We start from the raw sequence: 21,216 nt of genomic DNA, 5'->3' as shown, positions 1-21,216 counted from the left end.
AGTGAATGGCTCATACCCTTGCACGTGCTGTGTTCTGACTTCGCGTTCAAGCTACATACAGTATAAAAACCAAATCATTTACTCGTGTGGCAGTATCTCCCGATGCATGCGCTCTGTAGAGTTACGCGAGATTGGATTATAATAGACTTTGCTACTAGCATTCGAGCAACAGGCTGCTATTGCATTCGTTGTGTCACCCTTGCTGCGAAACCATTACCTTTTTAACGGGACAACGCTAAAGAGCATGTTTCTAAGAAACTCCGGCGTTGTTGTCGTTGGTTGTGTGGGCTAAAAATCGTAATCTCAAGCGTGACCGAGAAGTTGAGAAGGATGGGAATAAAATAAATAATGAAATAAATCCTGGGTCTGAGGGGGGATCGAACACGGGTCGTAATGGGTGGCAAGCGGATGTTCTACCATATGGCCACGCGTCTCTTTTTGAATACACCAAAGATAACTTCCTCTACTCGGAAATGTTGCGAAAGTAACACATGCTTTGCAAACACACGCGTCCTGCACACATGCGTCACAATGCAACATGAAATGTTGCAGTAATAATGCGTGGTACAAGCGTGCATTGCAATCGAGCGTCAGGACACGTGATGATCATAATGATTTCGTTCTTTAAAGCCGGCAACCCACTACAAATGCAACTATGCTACTGTGCCCTTAAGGCCACATGGTGGGTCTAGAGCTACTGAGAAAATGTCTCATGGACTAAGTCTCTGAAGTACGCATTAGGAACAGAGTATGCTGTCTAGAGGTGAACTCCTAAAAATGAAGCTTTAGGGTCCCCTTTTTTGTTCCTAGTTTTGTTGTTCCATGGGGAGGAGCTGTAGTGAACGTGATGGCGTGCACTTTTTATGATTGCTCTCACGTTTTATTAACTCTTTGGGGACAGAAAAATGTGCCTTATTTCTTCATTTCACTTCATCTCAAAGTGGAGTTTTTTTTTTTCGGTGTCCTGCTTACATCAGGCTGTTTGCGCCTCATAAGAGGAAACCGAAGACAACGGGAAGGCTGGTCGTGCCACTACCAACGCAGCTCTAACGCTCCACTGTGCACAGGATACGTACGACGAGATCGCTCGGCCATCACGCGACGAGACGTAGGAAAACAGCCGAATCGATTCGACCAATGCTGCGTACTGGTGTGTATCGTGTGCACGATGATAGCGATCATTTAAACACCCATTCGGCCATGCGAAGCACAATATAGAAACACCAAAAGATGGAACACATCGTACAGCTTCAGGGAAAAGCGAACAAAGACATTGCGTGCACGACGTTTCCTGTACGTTCACGTAGATGTATCCGCAGTTATTTCAGGCCCTTGACTTTTCGTGCTACTTCGTGGCGTCTGTCGCATTTGCATATTAGATAAGCTAACATATAGTTGAGACATCCCATTATTGATGTATACGAAATTACACGTGGCGTCGTCCCAGGTTTGGTAAGGCGGCAGGCAATGATAGGCTGAGCTTTCTCTTTGTTTTCCCTTTGCTGTTAAAAATTGTAAATAATGATTCATGAATTTTTGGTGCCACATTTGGAGTGCTATGGCAGAGCAATACATACCCTGTTGCTTGATTTTGCCCAGGTTTCACTTTTGCCGTCTGGTCAGAAAAGCTTTTTGCAACAAAGTTTGCGTACAAATAAATGAAGTAAATTTCAATTAAATATGAGTTCATATCACTTTCTTTTACACTCACAAAAGAAACGTCCCGAATATCAAAAACGTAATATATTCGAAGCGAATCCCTAAGCCTGACTGCACAGTATTCCATCCAGCCTTTGTTTTGCTTGGATAGTTCCTCAAAAATTTATATTAGACTTCGGCAAAGCTTCCTTCCAGCTAGGAAGGGGCGCGGGTCACGCAGACGTATCTAGTATCGCTCATTTCCATTTGAATCGAAGACAGGTTGTTTATGCGTCCACCGAACATTGAACAAGACGCGGCCTTTGTAAGCACACGAAAGTGAGATTGGCAGCACGTGAATAGGCATGCTGTGTACTTTAGGAAAAAAAGATTTTTTTTTAAAGTTTTCCAGTCGCATACTATGCATTTCTGAAGAGGATGCGTAGGCTGTTTGAGATTGGATGTCTTTTTAAGAGACACTCTTGGAGTTCTGGAATGTGAAAAAGATTCTTTTTTCGTAGTATTAATGCGTCAACTTATGTGCTGTTGCGTGTGACTCTGCACCTAAAGAACAGTAAAAGGAAATGGAACTGAAAAAAGTATTTTAGGGGAATGGGAATGACAAGAATGAGTGCGAGACAAATGCTAGCTGCTGATACAGCATAGTATACTTGATTAATGTTATTGACGTTGGTGCCAGGGTTGCATAGATATTGTTCAATGGCCCTAAACTGTCACTGCAGCCTATGACAAGCCAATCAAGGGTCTGTCATGCTTCCGCTTGAATGCGAACCTTCGCTCAACATTGCTGAGCACCGCTCCAATGAACATGACGTAGGGTCATCTAATTGCTAGTGTTTATCACTCTGTGGCTTCCAAGGTTGGCCTGCACGCCTCCGAGATTAGCAGCTATGGCCTTCGAGGTAGGCCTCAATGGCCTCTAAGATGGGCCTCCGCGGCTTCCATAGCTCCTGCTGTCGTGGGGCGGTGCTGCCATCGATGTCCACAAGTTCGGTTCTAGCTGTAATACCTGGGTTAGTTATTCGAGAGTGATTTCGCTTTTTACAATAACAAGGTGTTTAAGGTGCATTGCTTTATCACGTATGCCGGTTGGTTGTGGGAGACCTGCTTTCTTTCCAAATTGAATTGATTTTATGCCAGATGAGGTGGTACACATCTAGACGTGTGTTATATTGTACTCGGTTGCAACCAAAGGAGAAGTGACACTCCATCCAAAAAGCTGCGACATTCCTGTCCCATGCCTTCGAAAAAATCGGGTTGGTAGGTTTAAACTCACGCCGTTAAGTTTTTAAAGACGATAGTGTTTCTTGGGGACCTTCGACGCAAAAATTTTAGTCTGTCTGTCTGGCTGTCTGTACATGTGTCTGTTTGTCTACCCTTAACAGTACCCCAAATGACATCAATGTGGCCAAACGATACTTCAAACGGCCGACCCCATCCGCAGTGCCCACCAATATTGCTCAAGGTTCAGCGTTCATACTTGTGCGATTGTCAATTAAGAAGCAATTATTGCGCACATCTGACGCACCATAACAACACGTCAGTTTTATGTATGTGTATAAGAAATGGATCGAAAAAAGTACTGTCTAAACGGACGTACATTAACATCAGCGTCACGTTTCACCATTCCAGACTGCCAAATACTGTTCAGGCCCAGTAACATGACCAGGTCGAACGGTACACCACTTTCATTGGTACCCGGGAGAAATCTGATGCTGTAGGCATCAAGGGGAAGATGAAAGCCGGTTGAAGAACGTCCCTAAAAAGACCGCATCCCAGCAGTCAAGAAGAGGACCAGAAAAAACGTCCCTAAAAAGACCGCATCCCAGCAGTCAAGAAAAGGACCGTCGGTTGTTTGCGGCTTATCGAAGAGAAATCAAACGCCAACCAAAGGAACGAACAAGACTTTTAGGAGCGAAGCTCCTTAAGGCGTGGGCTGTGCGTCCCCTGTATGTAGCCACCTCTCGTTCAGTTCTAAGTATTACGCTAGCCACCGCCCGATCTAAAGGGTACAGCCATATCCATCCGTCCATCCGTCCATCCGTCCATCCGTCCGTCCATCCATCCATCCATCCATCCATCCATCCATCCATCCGTCCGTTCGTCCGTCCGTCCGTCCGTCCGTCCATCCATCCGTCCATCCATCCATCCATCCGTCCGTCCGTCCATCCATCCGTCCATCCATCCGTCCGTCCGTCCGTCCGTCCATCCGTCCGTCCGTCCGTCCGTCCGTCCATCCATCCATTCATCCGTCCATCCGTCCATCCATCTGTCCATCCGTCCATCCGTCCGTTCGTCCGTCCATCCATCCATCCGTCCATCCGTCCGTCCGTCCGTCCGTCCGTCCGTCCATCCGTCCGTCCATCCGTCCGTCCATCCATCCGTCCGTCCGTCCGTCCGTCCGTCCGTCCGTCCGTCCGTCCAAAAGATGCAAGATGTTATAAACTAGACGGCGGTACGTGTAGTTGATTATGAAAGATGCGAGGTGTTATAAAATAGGAATGATGCCACATATGGCGCGTGTCATCGTTCGATATAGTGTGGCGACGTACGCTAGGGGGAGCGTTGCAAAAAAATCGAGTGGGCAAAATGTTTGGAGGATTCATGGTTTACCAGGTTTACCTCCGGAGCTTCGCCCACTCATCATCATTCACTTCGTGGATATGGCGGCATTTTTTTCTTGCATCCATGTTTTCACAGGCAATGTTCCAATGTGAAATTTGAAGGAAAAAAATTTCGCTTCAGGTGTTGCCTTCATTTTTTTACACTGCTTAAGATATTCTAGCCTGGACCTACCTGGTATAATATTCTTTAAAGAGGAACAGGAAGAAGTGTTTCTACTAGATCCTTTTATAACTTTTAAATACGAATGCATTTATTAGTCTGGCTATGTCAGGCGTCCGTCGGGATCCGTCCACCATTTTCTCCCATAGCAACAGCTGTGGCCGCGCGCGCGCTTATTCTCACCCCAAGCAACCGGATCCCCCACCTCCTTGACTTGAACGCGACTTGACTTGAAATGCGTTTGTAGTGTTTGTGCTGCCAGCGTTTGCGTAGCGTTTGTGTTGCTAAGACGCTGGCATTATGGCCGTCAGGTAAAATGACAGGTGCAGTGCTTGGCAGCTCCTTCTCTCGCCGTTTGCTCTCTCTCCTCTCTGCGCCCCTCTCTGCGGTCTGGTGGAGTGGAGCGCGCGCCTCTCTCTCGACCGTTCGATGGCTGGGTGCCTCTCAAGGCAATGGCGGAAGTCGGTGAAGGCGAATATCTGACAGCCATGGTACCCTCTCCGGCTGCAAAGAAATGCATTACAATTTTCTCGGGACTCCCTTTGGGGAGGTGGGGGCATTTTTTTTTCTCTTGTCGAGTTGTAGTGTCCACAGTCCACCCCCCCCCCAAAAAACTCTGCGGAGGGCGCAGAAAAGTCACAGCGAGAGCTAGATGAGGGGCCTTTCAGAGAGTTTTCAAAACACTTATTGGGTAACTACTGCAAGCACACTTGCTTGATACCCACTAGAGCATTAAAGGGTCACTCACCAGGCCCCAATATACAAAAAAGAGCGTACTATTCTTTCCTGATATTTTTCGCCCCTACTTCACACGATATGAAGGGGAGGTTCTGCGACAAACCTTCGCTTCCTCCTGAAGGGGAACCCTGCTCACGCTTATGTAGTATTTGGTGGTAATGCTTACTACGTTTAGTGCGCAGTGAGCCGCGTTCCAGGCAGGTTCTCGGCATGTGCGTACATATTGACGAGGTTTTACTGTAACAAGCTTCGAGTATGTGTTATACGTGTGTGTGTACGTGCGCGTACGCTGCTTTGCACTTCATGCCGCAGTTAGCTAGTTGGTGTAGTATCCTCCACTATCTTATATCACTGCTTTTGTGCACATTCCTACTTTCGTTTTTTATTGCGTGCTTACTTCTTCGGCTGGCTGCTTCTGCGTAAATGATTATGTAGGCTGAGCGAACTCTAAACTAAATTGAAGCTAAGTTTTCTTCCTCTGGTTGTGTAATGGAAAGCCCGTGCATGCTCCACACGCAGATGTAGCTGTTCCAAAAGCAGCTTTTGTCTGCTCTAGTGGCTACACCAAAATGCTCGAAGACATGCCCAACACTGCATTGCATGTTGTTGCCATTATTGCAATTATTTTGTACTCGATACATCGCATGCTTAATCGTCGCTTTGGGGTGTGGCAGTGTAATCAATTAGCTGCACTCGGACGTTTCAGAAGAGGGCAAGTTGTCCAACTCACTCTTAGTAAAACCATATCGACTGCAAGAGATAGCTTATCGAGACTTTCGCAGTGACTGCCTAGCTAACATCTGATGATGTTGTTGTTGCATCGAACATGGCTCATACAAAGTCGGAGGGATTGGCCAAGAGCTGGAGATGACTGAGTGAGTTTGTTAGACTATTCGATGAATGGCTTTTGATAACCATCAGAACAACGTACATTAGTAAAGAAGAGTGCAGTCATGGTTTTTCACTCATTAAGATTTGACATTACAGAATTTGTTTTGAATATAAAGTAAACGGAAGAAAATAACATAAACTTTTTAAAGAATCATTTCAAGCCACATTCGCTTCGTTTCTTAAAGATAACTACAAATGGCATCAAAATCACTCTTGTGGCTTAAGCCCGTATCCGAAACACCGAAAAAAAGTGTGTTCTCCCTTGTGATGTTCTGGCCCAAATAGGCAAATGGCATATCAAGAAGCCCTTTTCTCCGTATACTGTATAGGCAACATGACAAAAAAGTACTCCATCGTTTCCATTTTTAAATAAAAGTTGCATAGGGGTGATATCGCCAGACCGGCCCTGTGTGAAATAAGTTTAACGGGTGGACACGACGTGCTCATCTGGTTATTATGACTTGAAATTATCTCGAATGACACCGCTGGAACGCATCGTAACTCGTTTCGTTGAACTGAGTGAGGCACGAGATTGCTATAAATTCTTCTTGTTCTTGTTCACCTATGCGGTAAACGCCCACTGTGAAGGACTGACCGAGAATGAAGTGGTTTGCCTGTACCAACCTAATGAAAGCAGAAAGAAAAGAAAAAGCTTGTTTAACAGGTAAAGAAAGGCAAGTTTATTGTTATTTTTTGGTCGATGTTATACGCATTCGAATGAGTCCCACGCACATACTATCATCAATCACAGAAAACGGGACATGTTCACGCTGTCCACTTCGTGAAAGCATAGCGTGAATTTGGGCGTGCCAGTGAACACGAGAGAGATGACCACAACCTTGCTTTGGTTTGTTCCTAACCCGGTACTGAGACTTTGTTTCTGGACTCAATATATTTTTGGTTTTATCTGGCGTCTCGTGCAGGAGGGTCAAAACGCTTCAGCTGCTGCTTTGTATTCAGTGCGGCACTCGGTTTTGAGCCGCAAAACTTCCAGAAAAGAGAACCAAGGCAGCAGACATGCATGTACGCACGAACGCATGCATGAACCGCATGACAAACGCCGTTGATCACGTCGCCGTGATACGCCAAGTCTCCTTTGCGCACATTAGGTTTTTCGTTTGCAGATTTTCGTTACGTTGGAAGACTTCTTGCTTGCGCGTGACAGTTTCTTTATACGACGTCAAATTATTCGACGACCCTGGAGCCACAGAGGCCGACAAGAAGGTAGACGAAAGAGAAAACAGTGAGTGAGCTGAAAATCGCCACAAAAAGTGCGAGTCATCTTGGGCAGTTAGCGGATAAACGTATAAAAATTAAGTGTGGCAAAAAAATAAACGCCAAGCGCTTTGTGCGGCGCGGTCTCAGCCAGAGTTGGAAGAGCGGCCTTCAAGAGTCTTTTTTAAACTCTCTTTGAGTAACTGTTATAAGCGCGCTTGCAGGGTGCCCACTACGCCATAAATCATGTTTTTTGTGTATTTGGGAGGCATTCACTATACCATCCTTCGTCATTTTTGAGAAGAAGTGTGGTACCCGCTAAGCTCTAGCGCCAAACTTTGCGCAAATTATTGGTTTTTTGGCTGCCGATAATGAATAATTACGACTGAAGTTTTAGTAATGGCTTGGAGCATTAGACAAGCCACTCGATACACAGTTCGCTCTGTTTGACGTCTGATTGTGCCTAGGCTGTTCTAAAGAGCTCAATTATTCATACTAACGTGATTTCAAAACCAAATCTGTTATGAGATAACAACTCTAGTCTCGCGCAGCGCCGTAGCTTTTCGCCGCCGCCACCGGTGTGAGAAACCACATTGTGCAAAATTAGAAAAATAAAAACTACGACCAATGACACAGTGGGGCTCGAACCAGGGTCAGCCGAGTGCCAGCCCAGTATTCCACCACTGCGCTACGCCAGAGCTTGAGACTTGCTGGGAAAATTGTCTTATGCTGGCTTGATGTAAGTGGGAAGTGATTCTTAAATGAAAAGAAGAGAAAAGTGAGCCCCGTAATGTCTCTCAGGGGGAGGACACCTCAACAGTAGCTTATGAGGGGTGGGGGTAAGGACGGATTAAAAGGTATAGAGATACAGAGATCATGGGGGCACAACCGGTCGGTACGAAATCCAGAGAGCGAGTCCTTCATGTCAGGTAATCAATCGCGTTAATACGACTTATAAAGTGTTTCAAAACAGCGAAAGAACAAGCAGTCGTCGCAAAATGCGAATAGCGCAGCGAATGGGTCGTCCAATGCTCGAACCCATTACAAAAGCTTGTTTTTGTTTAACTAATAACTGTAGCGCACACCCACTTCAGGCATAATTTCTCATCGTCGTCAGCCACTGCATGCACAAAGTGGCACTGAATTCTTCGCAATAGTTTACCAAATGCGACGTTTCTCAGAAGAATGACGAAAAATAACATAGCGAATGCCGGCCTACTACCCTAAAATTTTTATTATTAATGCCGTAGTGAGCATCAAGCAAATGGGCTTGCAGCACGTACACATTGAGTGTTTAGAAAATGCTCTGAAAGGCCGCTCTTCTAGTTTTCGCTGTGACTATGCTGTGCTTTCCACACAGGCATGGCGCTTTCTTTCCCGGCATACAAGCCTACCTGGGGTCAGTTTGCCACCGAGTTTTAAACAGCGGCGTGACTCAATGGTAGAACACTGGGCTGGCACGCAGAGGACTCGAGTTTCGAATGCTGTCGCGACCTTTGTGTTTGTTATTATCAGTTCTTTTTTCTCATTTTGCGTGATAGTGGTTATGGACAACGGCACCGGCGGCGGTTAACTATACAGTGCACGCGACCCTTGTTGTGATCTCATAACAGCTTTCGCTCTAAAAAAAAGTGAGCAGCTTCAACAAGAGGCTCAAGGCCGGAACCATCGTAGAACGTATACTGGCCGGCCTAGCTAAGTTCTATCAGGGGCGCCTAGTTTTTGATAGAGATGCTAAGCTTTTGCTGGTATAGTATGATAGAGTTGTCTAGGCTGGCCCCGCAAGTATTCGTTACGTGATGTGATTACGGTCCCGTGCCTGGCCTTAACGTCGTTTATGACGGAACACGCAACGTGAATAGCTATTAAGCGTTGTGCGTGATCTTCAGGCATTTGACTAAGTGTTACGTAATTTTCAGCCATGGGCAGATGTTGCACAATGATACGTGTTTCCTAGTCGCGTGACAAGTTTCGATAATAATGTGATTTTAAGTCACGTGACCATTTGTTACGTAATGTTGCATGATTTATTCGATCGGTAATTTAGAGTGCGGTGCACGTGATATCCTGTCGCGTAACAGACTCGCCCATCATAGATTTTCTATTCTACAAATCGGCGCATCTGTTGTGGGAGGAAAGCACAAGTGGATGAAGACTAAGCTAGCGCGCACCGGTTAATGATGATGATCCTTCGTGTTTCCACTACCAGGAGAAAGGAAAAGCTTAAAGAGTGCCCCTCTCGAAAGCAAAACGATTGAGGTAAAGACCGAAGCGCACTGATAGGTTGGCTAGACGGAAGAAGGCACTGCTGAATTATCAAGCGTGAAATTTTTGTGGCACATAAGACATTTGACATGGCCCCAGAATTACTCTGCTGCCCTGCTAACCCAGCCATTCATTTCCCTATTTTATACATTAGTTACTACTGCTGCTACTACTACTATCACTACTACTACTCTAACTATAATAATAATAGTAATAATAATAATAATAATAATAATAATAATAATAATAATAATAATAATAATAATAATAATAATAATAATAATAATAATAATAATAATAATAACAATAATAATAATAATAATAATAATAATAATAATAATAATAATAATAATAATAATAATAATAATAATAATAATAATATAATAATAATATTAATATAAATAATAATAATAATAATAATAATAATAATAATAATTAGGGCTGCAGCAATCTTTACTACCCTGGTTTCTTTAACGTGTGCCGAAACATAGACCCGAGGGCCTCTGGTCTTCGACTTCCTGGAATAAGAGGCTGAATTTCGACCATGCAAAACCTCCACCTTTCTTGCGCATAGACCACATTCAGCATATTCAATAATAGGCAATTGTAACGAGTCTGTCGATGATTGCTCTTGATGGAGCTTAGGCGTTACCAGGCGATAACGGTTGTTGTAACTTTCAGGACGGCATTCTGTAATGCACCACAAAAAAGACAAGAACCACAACGCGCTATGTGAGTGTTCTCGTCGAAAGAAGAGGAAGAAATGTAGCATTCATTATTAGCTCACTTGCTCATTTAAAAAGCCAACACATATACACTCTACGCACCGGTGATAATGTCATCATCATCATCAGTCTGACTACTCTCCACTCAGTTTGAATATACTAAAGAAATGATAGAGGCATGAATATTATATATACTGTGCGATGCCGGTTCACATTATAGAATACCAAATAGGAATAATTACGGGAGCCTTTCACTACATGAGAATGGCTCGTATTCATATTGTGGTTTGAGTATATGAAACCCTAGATGTGATTATTTGTGTTATTATTATTCTTTGGTAAAACAATGCACCTAAATCTGGTGTCACCAATTAGACCGCTCACATAAACGTCTCTGGTATCTCCCGTAGACCTCACGGATATTTAATTTCGTGTTTACCGTCTCTTACCAAACTCTTCCTGTGAGAAATATATATATATATATATATATATATATATATATATATATATATATATATATATATATATATATATATATATATATATATATATATATATATATATAGATATATATATATATATATTTCACGGAGACCGAAGAAGAGTGAATGGGAGAGACTGCGAGGAATGCATTTGTTTGCGGATGGCGTCTCACGCATGCACGCATGTTCGCTCAGCGCTGTCTCCGCCTCTAGCTCGACAGGACACCGTGTTTACATGAGCACTGGACAGGAGAGGACCGGGCGCCGGTCGTTAGCCCACTGCGAAGTGGTGCTCGTTAGCGCGTGTGACACCCGATGCATATTCATTGGCGGCACTAGCCGCAACGGGACTTGATGCGGCCGATAACTCGATATTGTGGACTCTGATGTCAACGAATTTCCGCCGAGCCTCTTCGAAAATGTGCGGTGACACGATAAACAAAAAATGCTGTATTGTAATTGGAATATTGTTACAATGAGACACGCTTCATTATTTGAAGTGCTCGTTAGGGCTCATTGAAGTGTAAATGAAAGTAATTTAAACTCTTGCCTAAAAGTTCCGGTGAGTGGTATCAGCTGTCACATACAAAGTCATAGACTCTGTGGTCAACTCCTCGCAGCGTGACGTACACATGTTTACCAGCTGCATATTTATTATCCACAAATTGCGCCGTTTCACATGGAGGGAAACTTTAAGTAATCGCTGTGAGGCATGGCGTGCAAATTCGGTTTTACGACGTCTCAACTGCAAGCAGTTAAAAAAAAGTGGTCGGCGACAATGATTCGTGGCTTCCTCTCTATCTCCCTGTCTGGGCCTCATCGCGCCTTCTAAATGTGCCTACTCATCCTCCACGTTCATCAAAGAAGATGGATCGTCTCAATTCAAGAACTCCACATGATATTAACTTACGTCGTGGTCGCGTTAGCATAGAAATTTCTTTTGAAAATGTCGTTTCGTAATCGCGAGTGACATGGAATGGAAAGTTGGTGGTCGTGATATCTGTTGCGGAATATTCTCACAAGCATGTAAGTGTTACGGAAAAGTGCGGATTGACCCCTCTATGACGTCGTAAGATTACATATTCCCATTACTGACATTTCAATACACGGACCTTAGAGGTACCATATGAAACACGTATGATTCACGAGCATTAGTTCGTTTAGACACATCGATCTCAAATTGTCGTACAAGTATCTAAGTGGGGAGCACATCAGGTGCGTCGCTTGCCGTCCATTCGTGTCATGCGGCGTGATCACGCTTACAGTAAAATATTCAATACCAGTCATTTCAATGCTGGCAGTTTTCAAACACAAATTGAGATGAACGAACAGTCTGAAATATTAAAATGAACGAATAGTCACGAATTCATTCAATTATTTACCTAAAATTGCCTGAATGTTTTCGAAACATGGGAATGACTCCCACGAGGCGCTAAAGAGGGCACCACCGCCTCGCAACCGACCTCCTCCTGCGCCACCTTTGCGTCGGCGTTCCGTCGCTATGTGACTAAAATAGGGGCTGTGTCATGCTTCCAACCGGGCTACAAAAGCTAAGAGCCTTTTTCTTCTTCTAACCAGTACCACCACCACATATGTTAAAAGCTGAAATTTTCTGCAAGAACTGACGTGAAATTTGCAAGGCTATGTACATACACATGGAGGCAGAAAGGTACGAAGGTGCACCTTCAGGCGTCAATTGTCCTCATCCACAAAAAAATTGGCAGATCCCATGTACTATGGGAATTGATGATATGCGAAGCACTATGAGGAAGGTTGATCATCTTCATCATTATAATCATCATCATCATCATCATCATCAGCTTGACTACGTCCACTGCAACACAAAGGCCTCTCCCATGTTCCGCCAGTTAACCCGGTCCTGTGCTTGCTGCTGCCAATTTATACCCGCAAACTTCTTAACCTTATCTGCCCACCTAACCTTCTGTGTCCCCCTAACCCGCTTGCCTTCTCAGAGAATCCAGTTAGTTACCCTTAATGACCAGCGGTTATCCTGTCTACGCGCTACATGCTTGGCCAATGTCCATTTCTTCTTGATTTCAGCTATGATACGCTGAGACTGGATTTGGTGCCTTCGTCGGCCACAGTGTTGTTGTTGACGTTGGGCATTGGCGTTCGCTCGCACCTTGGTCGATGAAGACTCGAGGGTATGAAACTGGTTGTACCTCGGTGGTCTGTCTTAACGACGCTGTAACATGGTGTAGAGATTTGGTGGGCGACAGTGGGTGTGTTGGAGCAGTCGTTGCTTGCCGAGTAGACATTTATGTCGTCTGAGTGGGGTGGTGTGGTTTTTATGCGCATCTGAATGCCGAGCCGGAAAATGCTTGCGCAACTGATGGTGAGTGTGAGCGCTCACAGGCCACTGGACACAATCATGATGCGACGTGCCCGCAGCTTCCTTGCTGTTATCGCTCTTGTTTTGACCGAGCTGGTCATGGCCTGAACAATCAGGGGCAATTTCCATGGTGACGACTTCATGGGGGTCTGCGCGACGTTCAGGTTCTGCGTTGGGAGTCAGAATGGCGTGCTTGTCATCGTCGGAAAGATCGTATATCATGTTGCCAGAAAGGCTGATGCTGGTTCTCTCTGCCTGGAACGCATCGATGTAGCTCACACGCTCGGCCACTGACTGCAGATGTGGTACACACTGGTCCAAGATTGTCTCCTTGATATCCACGGTTGTCTCCGACAGCTCTGTCTTGGAAATGACATTGGTTGCTGGCACGGAAGTTCGTGACATGGGTCCCGGTGTGGAACCTGGCATCGGAAGAGCAACGCCTGCCTTGGAGCCTGTTTCAGTGTACACTGAGGAGCGTTCAGCCAAGAGGTCATCAAAACCTACGTAGGGTACAGCTGCACATTCGGGATGGTTCAGTGTGGGTATGTCGTTTGAGTTACGTCCTTCACGAGACCCATCTTCGATAGTGGTCTTTGGCTGAGCTGAACTTGAATTGGACGACGGCAAAGAGTCCGAAAGCTCAAGTGAACTGCAACGCATGACTGCCACCTGGAGGCGCAAACCCTCCTGCGCCTTATCTTCGGTAGTCGTCAGGTTGAACTGGGTGGTGGAAGGGAGATCGGAGAGTGTCCGGCCGAAGGCAGCTATGAGCTTGGAGCTCCACTCCACCCAGGACTGCTGCTTGAAGCCCTCATACCAGTGCCACGCCGCTGCACCTTCACGAAGACGGTCTACAGCCAAGGTCCATTTCTGAGATTCCGTCCAGGCCTCGCGCATTGCTATCGCGTTGACGGTTGCAACCCAGCTGTCGGCGTCGTTCCGGACCCCGTGGAATTCCGGTAGTTCGCAGGCGGCTGGTGATTGTGAGGTGGCAGGTGGTAACGCAGAGATCACCGGCGCGAAGCAATCGAGCTGGTGTGAGAGCTCGATGAGAGAAGACCGAAGCTCCCTGCGTTGCTCCGGTTTGCTTGCCTCAGGATCGTGCAAGGCAGCTACATCCAACACTGCGTTAATGTCACATAATGCTCGCAACATTGTAGGAGCTCGCTCACAGATTGACGCTGTCAGTTCGTGAGTCTTGACGCGGAGTAGCGCGATGGTACGCCGCAGGTTCGTGGCACTGTCATGTGTGAAGTCCGAAGCGTTGGTGATCGCGGTCTTCGAATGAGTAGCGGTTGCAGCACTCACGCCAGTGAGGTTGACGAGCAGAGAAGCCTGGACGGCGTTCTCTGGCAGCTCGTATGTTGAAAGAGTGCGGCAACGGGAATGTAGGCCATGGGAAGCGTGAGCGGCCTTCCCGAAGGACAGGAGCCGGTGCGGATCCCTGCCGCGAAACGGTGACAGGGTGTCAATAAGGTCATTCCCTACAACCCCAGGGGAGGCCTGGACGCCGTCCACTGGTGGTTTGAAGGGTAGCTGAAGCGGCGGGCGGGATCCCATTGCCAAGGAAGCGTGAACGGCGTTCCTCGATAAAGAAGCCCGCGCTGCCGACGAACCACGAAGACACGTACCGGTGGCTTTCTGCAGAGGGTTCACTTGTCGGACTGCGCTTGTATTCTTCTCTCTTAAGGTTACACCTACCATTTTTCTTTCCATTGCTCGCTGCGTCGTCCTCAATTTAAGTTGAACCCTCTTTGTAAGTCTCCAGGTTTCTGCTCCCTAGCTAAGTACCGGCAAGATACAGCTTTTATATACCTTCCTCTTGAGGGATAGTGGCAATCTACCAGTCATCATTTGAGAGCGCTTGCTAAATGTGTTCCACCCCATTCTTATTCTTCAGTTGCTTCAATCTCGTGGTTCGACTCCGCGGTTATTACCCGCCCTAAGTAGACAAAGTCTTTTACAACTTGAAGTCCACTATTATCTATCTCGAAGCGCTGCTCTTTTCCGAGGTTGCTGTTCATTACTTTTGTAGGAAGGTTGATATGTCACTTTAAAATGAGCGAATCGCTACAAGGCGGAGGTAAATTATGCCGTACATGACTTCCATGCCATGATTGTCATGTTTGGATGTGTCATTTACCTTCGTCGTCTATTCACGTCACGTAATATCACATTTAGTATCACGTGACGTGGAATTTAGAGCTAGCAAAATGGCCGTGAGCACGCTATGAGCGTAGCACGTAGTCATGTTTTGCATCATACGCATGTCATGATTATCATGTTTTGGACGTGTCACTTACCTTTTTCGTATGATTAACATCATGTGTTACCAATTTTGCAATATATGCCCCGCCGCGGTGGTCTAGTGGCTAAGGTACTCGGCTGCTGACCCGCAGGGCGCGGGTTCGAATCCCGGCTGCGGCGGCTGCATTTCCGATGGAGGCGGAAATGTTGTAGGCCCGTGTGCTCAGATTTGGGTGCACGTTAAAGAACCCCAGGTGGTCTAAATTTCCGGAGCTCTCCACTACGGCGTCTCTCATAATCATATAGTGGTTTTGGGACGTTAAAACCCCACATATCAATCAATTTTGCAATATGCGGAGCTGGCGAAATGGTCATGAGCGCACTATTAGATAGCTTGTAGTCATGTTTTAAATAACACGCACATCAATATTATCATGTTTCGACGTGTCATTTACGTTCGTCATTCATTCGTGGGCCGCAATACCAAATTATCTATAAGGGAAGCCAGCGAAACGGCCACGAGTGCATCATAAGTGCGGCTTGTCGTCATTTTTACTCATAACATGAAAATCATGAGGTGCATCTCATGATTTACACGTTAGAATCTGCCATTTATGTTTGCCACGCAGTAATGTCATACCATACCAGTATTGCAAAATGTGATGTGAATGAAACCACCGCAAGAGCAGCAAGACCATGAAATACAAATCATAACATTCATGACATACATGTCATGGTTTCCATGTTATGACTAGTCGATTTCTCGTCATACAGTCATGTTATGCCATACTAATTTTGGCATCGATACCATTATCGAAACGGCCAGGAGACCTAAATGTCGTAGGGGGCTAGATAGATAGATAGATAGATAGATAGATAGATAGATAGATAGATAGATAGATAGATAGATAGATAGATACGCACAAAGTAGTCAAAGTTCCTTAAGAAATGCTTTGCATTTAAAAGGTTACACCATCTCCCGCTAAAGGGAATCATGTGTGGATGCAAAGCAGCGGAGAGATGGTGCACTTTACTGAGAGCTTCTGCTGGCGCTAACGCTAACACTGGCGGGAGCGTTCACATGTTGCTGATCGCAGCGTTGCGCAGAAGAGAGTGAGGCGCGCGCTCTCCGCCGTTTATAACGTGGAGCTACCGTGCCGCCCTCAGAGCAGTGTGCAGCAGTCGCACCACCCGTTGTGTGCACCGCTCCATATAGTAGAGGATTGGTAGAAGAGAGAGAGAGAGAGGGAGTGCAGGAGAGGAAAGAAAGAAGGAGCGGACGCGCATATGCAGCGGTAGGTGGACGACGCGGGAAGGAAGGAGGGAGAGACAGACACAGCCTCGACAAAGAGAGTGAGAGAGGTTAGCATAATGATAGAGTGGATGCGCGACACGTAGCTTGGTACGTGCATCCTGATTTGGTGACACAGTGGTGATGATACAATCAGTTCAGATTTTCTTGGGCCTATCCAGGTGACGTAGAGTTAACTCGCGCCTAGTGTGGACCAAGCAAAGATGTTTCACCAAGTCATTCACTTTTATGTCACTTGTAGGGAGTAAAAAATGCAATTGAAGTCGAGTGGTCATTCTGTATCTTTCTGTCTCCTTCTTGTTTTCCGCTGAATTATGTATTCAAGACTACGTCTAATCTTGGAAACAACCTGATGAAGGTCGCTGCAGACGACGTGTTTGTCAACTGACTTAACAAAAAAGGAAGTCGGCAAAGCGTGACAACAAGTATAGTACTTGTGGTGGCTACGGAGCATGTGAATCAAAATTATGCTCCTCACCAGAAAAACCCTACATAAAAACAAAATAAAAATGACAGAAATAAAGAGAAAGAAGTAAGCCGCCCAGCTCCGTATTTCTTTCAGGTGTGGCTTCATTAGTGTCAAGCTGCCTTTATTTTATTTTACTATAGACAATCGCCAATTATCAGAAGAAAGGGTATTTAGGACACTGGCCGAGACCGTCCTCGGCACGCAAGCCATTGAGAGCGTTGTTGCGCTTCTTGCAGGCAAGTGTTTTTAAAGACAAACTGTGAGAAGCGTGAGACTGTTGATCGTACTGTTATCCTTCTCCTTTTGTCTCTTTCCTTCAACGTCTCTTTTCTCTCATCTTTTATTTCCCTTACCCCCTTCCCCAGCACAGGGTAACCAACCGGCCTGAGAACTGGCTAACCTTCCTGTCCTTCCTCCTTTCATCCTCCTCCTCCTGACTTTATTTTTCTTCTTAGTAGGTTCAGATGATTCTGCTCTCTTTAGCGTGCAAGGTTTCGCACACGATGTGGTCTTACTGCGCCTAAGTAATCGTGCAAGCTTTCTGCCCGCAGCGCGATTTCATAGTGCCTACACGATTGTCCGACGTCACGACGTCACAGTGACATCGTGATTACTGATTAGGTCGCAGTTTTGGCGACCCATGCTGTCATAGCGTGACACCATGGCGCGATAATTTTTTTCTCTCTTTTAAGCATTCGTGCTTACGCCTTTCACCGACGCCAATGGTTACTTTCGGCATTTCATGAGGTCTCCATAAAAAAAGAGAAAGCAGAAAAAGGGGGGGGGGGGGTATCATACGCACGAGAACACACAAGCACACACGCGCTGGTTCAGCACTATACTGTCAAATGCTGCAAATGCGGTAAGTTAGAAAGCAGTGGAAGGAACAATCTGTCGGGAGGCGTACTCTCTCTAGCCTTAGTTTACTCGGTAATCAACAAAAGCCCCAAGGCTGACTAGGAGACGGACAGTCCACCTGCATACTCATAAGACGGTCGATTAGCCGGAGAGCAAGGAAAATAGAAGACCGAGAGTCCCGTGAGGAGAAGAAGCCTCCGCGTACACAGCACTTTTATTCTGGAGTGGCCTTCAGTCACGCCACCTCCAGCCGCAGATAAATGACCCCTCGCATCCGCACATTACCCCGCAAAGAGAAAGGCTGCCAGATAAAAAAAGGAAGAAAGAAAAAAAAAACGACCCTTTTGCTGTGAAAAGAAAGGAAACCATCCCCGAGATCCAACGCTGCTGGTCATCGTGGCGAGAGTGTTTGAGGAATGGCCGGGTGAGAGCGGTGCAAATGCAGAAGCGAGCGCAAGCAAAAGACGAGGTGGGGGAGTGTACACGGATCAGAAATACGAAACAGAACAAGCAGCGTAGATAAGGACCAGCAAAAAGAGAGGATTTTTTTTGCAAGAACAACAAAAAGTTTGAGAAACAAAAACGATGCGTAATACGTGGAGGGGATAAAGAAAAACGAGGAAGTATGAAGGCAAACTGCCCTACAAGCAGCAGCGGCACAAGAATTTCCGCAGTGCCGAGCGGCGCTTGAGGGGCGTTATGAATGTCTAGCGGAGTCGGCACTGCGTGAAGCGCGCAGAGCTGCTCGGCACTGAGGAGGACAGCCGAGAAGGGGAGAGGAGGGTGCCTCAGCATCCCGGTCTTTATGTTTGATCATCGGCACCCTGCCGTCGACGCCGGGCCATAGGCTGCGTCAGGCACCGCCGTCACGAAAGGGAGTAGCGTGGCGGGCATAGCCGCCGGAAGATGCCGCTGGTCTCCGCGTCGGAGGAGGCTAACTACTCCATCATTTTCGCGGTCGCGCAGAAAGGATTGCGGCGGACAGCGGAAGCGGAAATGACGGGAGCAGAAATTGTGGTGAAGGCTAGAACAGAATGAAAAAAAATGAAATAAATGCAAGGACGCCGGCGCTGCTGAATTATTGCTTCACTTTCAAACGGAGGTCTTAGATCGAGAACCGGAGGCCCGAAGGTTAGCTTGCTCGAAGGTGAAAGCCGGTGTAGAAGAGCGAATGCTTGCGAAGCAGGAGGGGGGTGGGGGGAATTGACGCTATAGAGACGGGATGTCTCGCCCATCATTTCAGTGCCCGCGGGTGGAGTCCGCTGTCACAGCGTCTTGACGCACTGTTTTGTTCGGATAGAGCCCGGGCATCATTTTGTTGCTGCTGTGAAAGCGCCTGTCGATGACTCTATGCTTTACCCGGCCACCACGGCAGCTTTCCGCTGAGCGGTGCCCTATCCTGAGACGCTCGACCTTCTTGGTATCTCCCCCCCCCCTACGTTTTTCACGTTGAAGAAAAGGATTGCTGTTCTTTTTTTCATGGTCCCAATGCGTATTCCGGAAATAAGGCACCCTCCAAAGCCACCATGAGCGGGCAAAGGGAGTAGAAGTATGAGGGCAAAAATAGCCGACTAGACATTTTTTTATTAGTGATGGCTGTTTCTACCTAGCACGATAAATCGATAATGTAACTCACGCCAGCTGGTAATGCCGTTAACTCGCATAGATTCAACCCATTTTTATTTTTTACTCCATATCCGTTTGTTTAAAAGTAGATGATTGTTATTGGCTAATCGAGAGCTTCATGCAGAATAAATTATCTGATGAAAATGCCTAAGTACCTATTCATAATGCTGATACAAACGCCTCCCATATAGATTGATCGTATAGGCCAGAAGCACATACATGTCCTATTTTTTTTTCGTTCGATTTTGTTTTTATCTCATAGTACCACATTTATCATGATTGCGTGGTACTTGAGTTTAAGACGCTTACTGCACACAAGCGTTAGTGGAAATTCATGGCCCCGTGTTTCAACATATGCCGCGGTTACATGCCTGCTCTTGCTGCTCAGCAAAAGAATAGAGAGATAGGACAATTGGTACTATTTGATATTCATTTAGTGAACTGGCAGCGCGGCAACACACAACAGGCAGCCGAGGATGAGCGCTCGTGCTCCGTGCTTATTCCTCTGTCTATTCTGCTGCCGCCATTCAAGTTTGCCAAGAGAATACGAGTTGCTGTTCAGAATTGTTAAGCAAGTAGGCCTTGCAGCTACGACAGCAGAACCAACAAGTGAGCATGATAACGCGAGTTTCGGAATAAGAAGATGCCATAGACCAAAGAAAGTTAGGCGAAAAGAGCGTTTTTTGCGTATTGCGTACTGTTATTTAATGCAGCGCAGCAACTGGTGTAACAAGGTTTTGGCAGCTACATCCCAATGCTAATTGTTCGCATTTTTTTTTCAGGAACCCCTACTGGGCTGTCCAAGCTTTCGGCGAAGAAAGCGTATTGCTGGTAAGTGCATGCAGTGACTCGAAAAGAAAGTAATAAATATCATACCGTCGATGTCTCGAATCTATAGCGAAGGCAAAAACGCGATGATTTATATAACGCACTATGAGCAAAGTGAAATAATCCTATCAACATCGTTATTCAGTCATAATACTTCTGTTATTCACATTACGTGACTACATCAACGTCATCGGCTTACTTAAAGCGTTCTTCACAGGGAGCATAAAAACTCGCGTAATGCAATGGAGAACCTACCAATGCACCCAGACATGCCTTTAGAAAATAAAGTAAGTGTACTGTAGCTGTACAGCGCCTCTGATACTCGCACTCGTCGGGTCTTTCAGAGTGCGAAGCACCTGGCTACAAATCTCTCCGCAGTAAGTGTTATTAGGAGGAAAAGGAAATCTGCGCTCTGGCACGTGGTTAAAAAGCCGTCAGATGAAACAGAAAATAGTGCTTTGTGTAAATTTTTATTGAACGACTTCGTGAGAACTCCTACTGCCATATTATGAAACGGCTTGCTTTTTTAAATAACCAGCAAAGGCAGTATGGCTGCTCTCGCTAATAGAATAATTTAGTCAAACAGTTATGCTGGAGTGGACGCTATTTTTCTGACGCACGAATGCAAGTCATACTATTTTCGTAGCGTCATCAAACGAAGCCGAGTATGACGGAACCTGGCCCGAAGCAGCAGTAAATACACAAGTAGCGTCAAATATCTCTGCCATTTATTTAATGCTTCGTTGTCACACCGAGAACCC

General features: G+C 46.0%; 1 protein-coding gene across 1 annotated transcript in view; it reads left to right on the top strand.

The window, feature by feature from the left end:
* LOC119172377 (uncharacterized) overlaps positions 1-21,216 on the top strand; it is a 240,533-nt gene that overhangs the window by 121,431 nt on the left and 97,886 nt on the right. Inside the window, exon 3 of the mRNA XM_037423443.2 lies at positions 20,410-20,458. The gene's annotated coding sequence lies outside the window, so the exon portion shown is untranslated. The remainder of the gene's footprint in view (positions 1-20,409; positions 20,459-21,216) is intronic.

The sequence above is a fragment of the Rhipicephalus microplus genome, chromosome 4, assembly GCF_043290135.1.
Source record: "Rhipicephalus microplus isolate Deutch F79 chromosome 4, USDA_Rmic, whole genome shotgun sequence".
Lineage (NCBI taxonomy): Eukaryota > Metazoa > Arthropoda > Arachnida > Ixodida > Ixodidae > Rhipicephalus > Rhipicephalus microplus.
The sequence above is the reverse complement of the archived record's forward strand: the minus strand, read 5'-3'. Positions and strand labels throughout refer to the sequence as shown.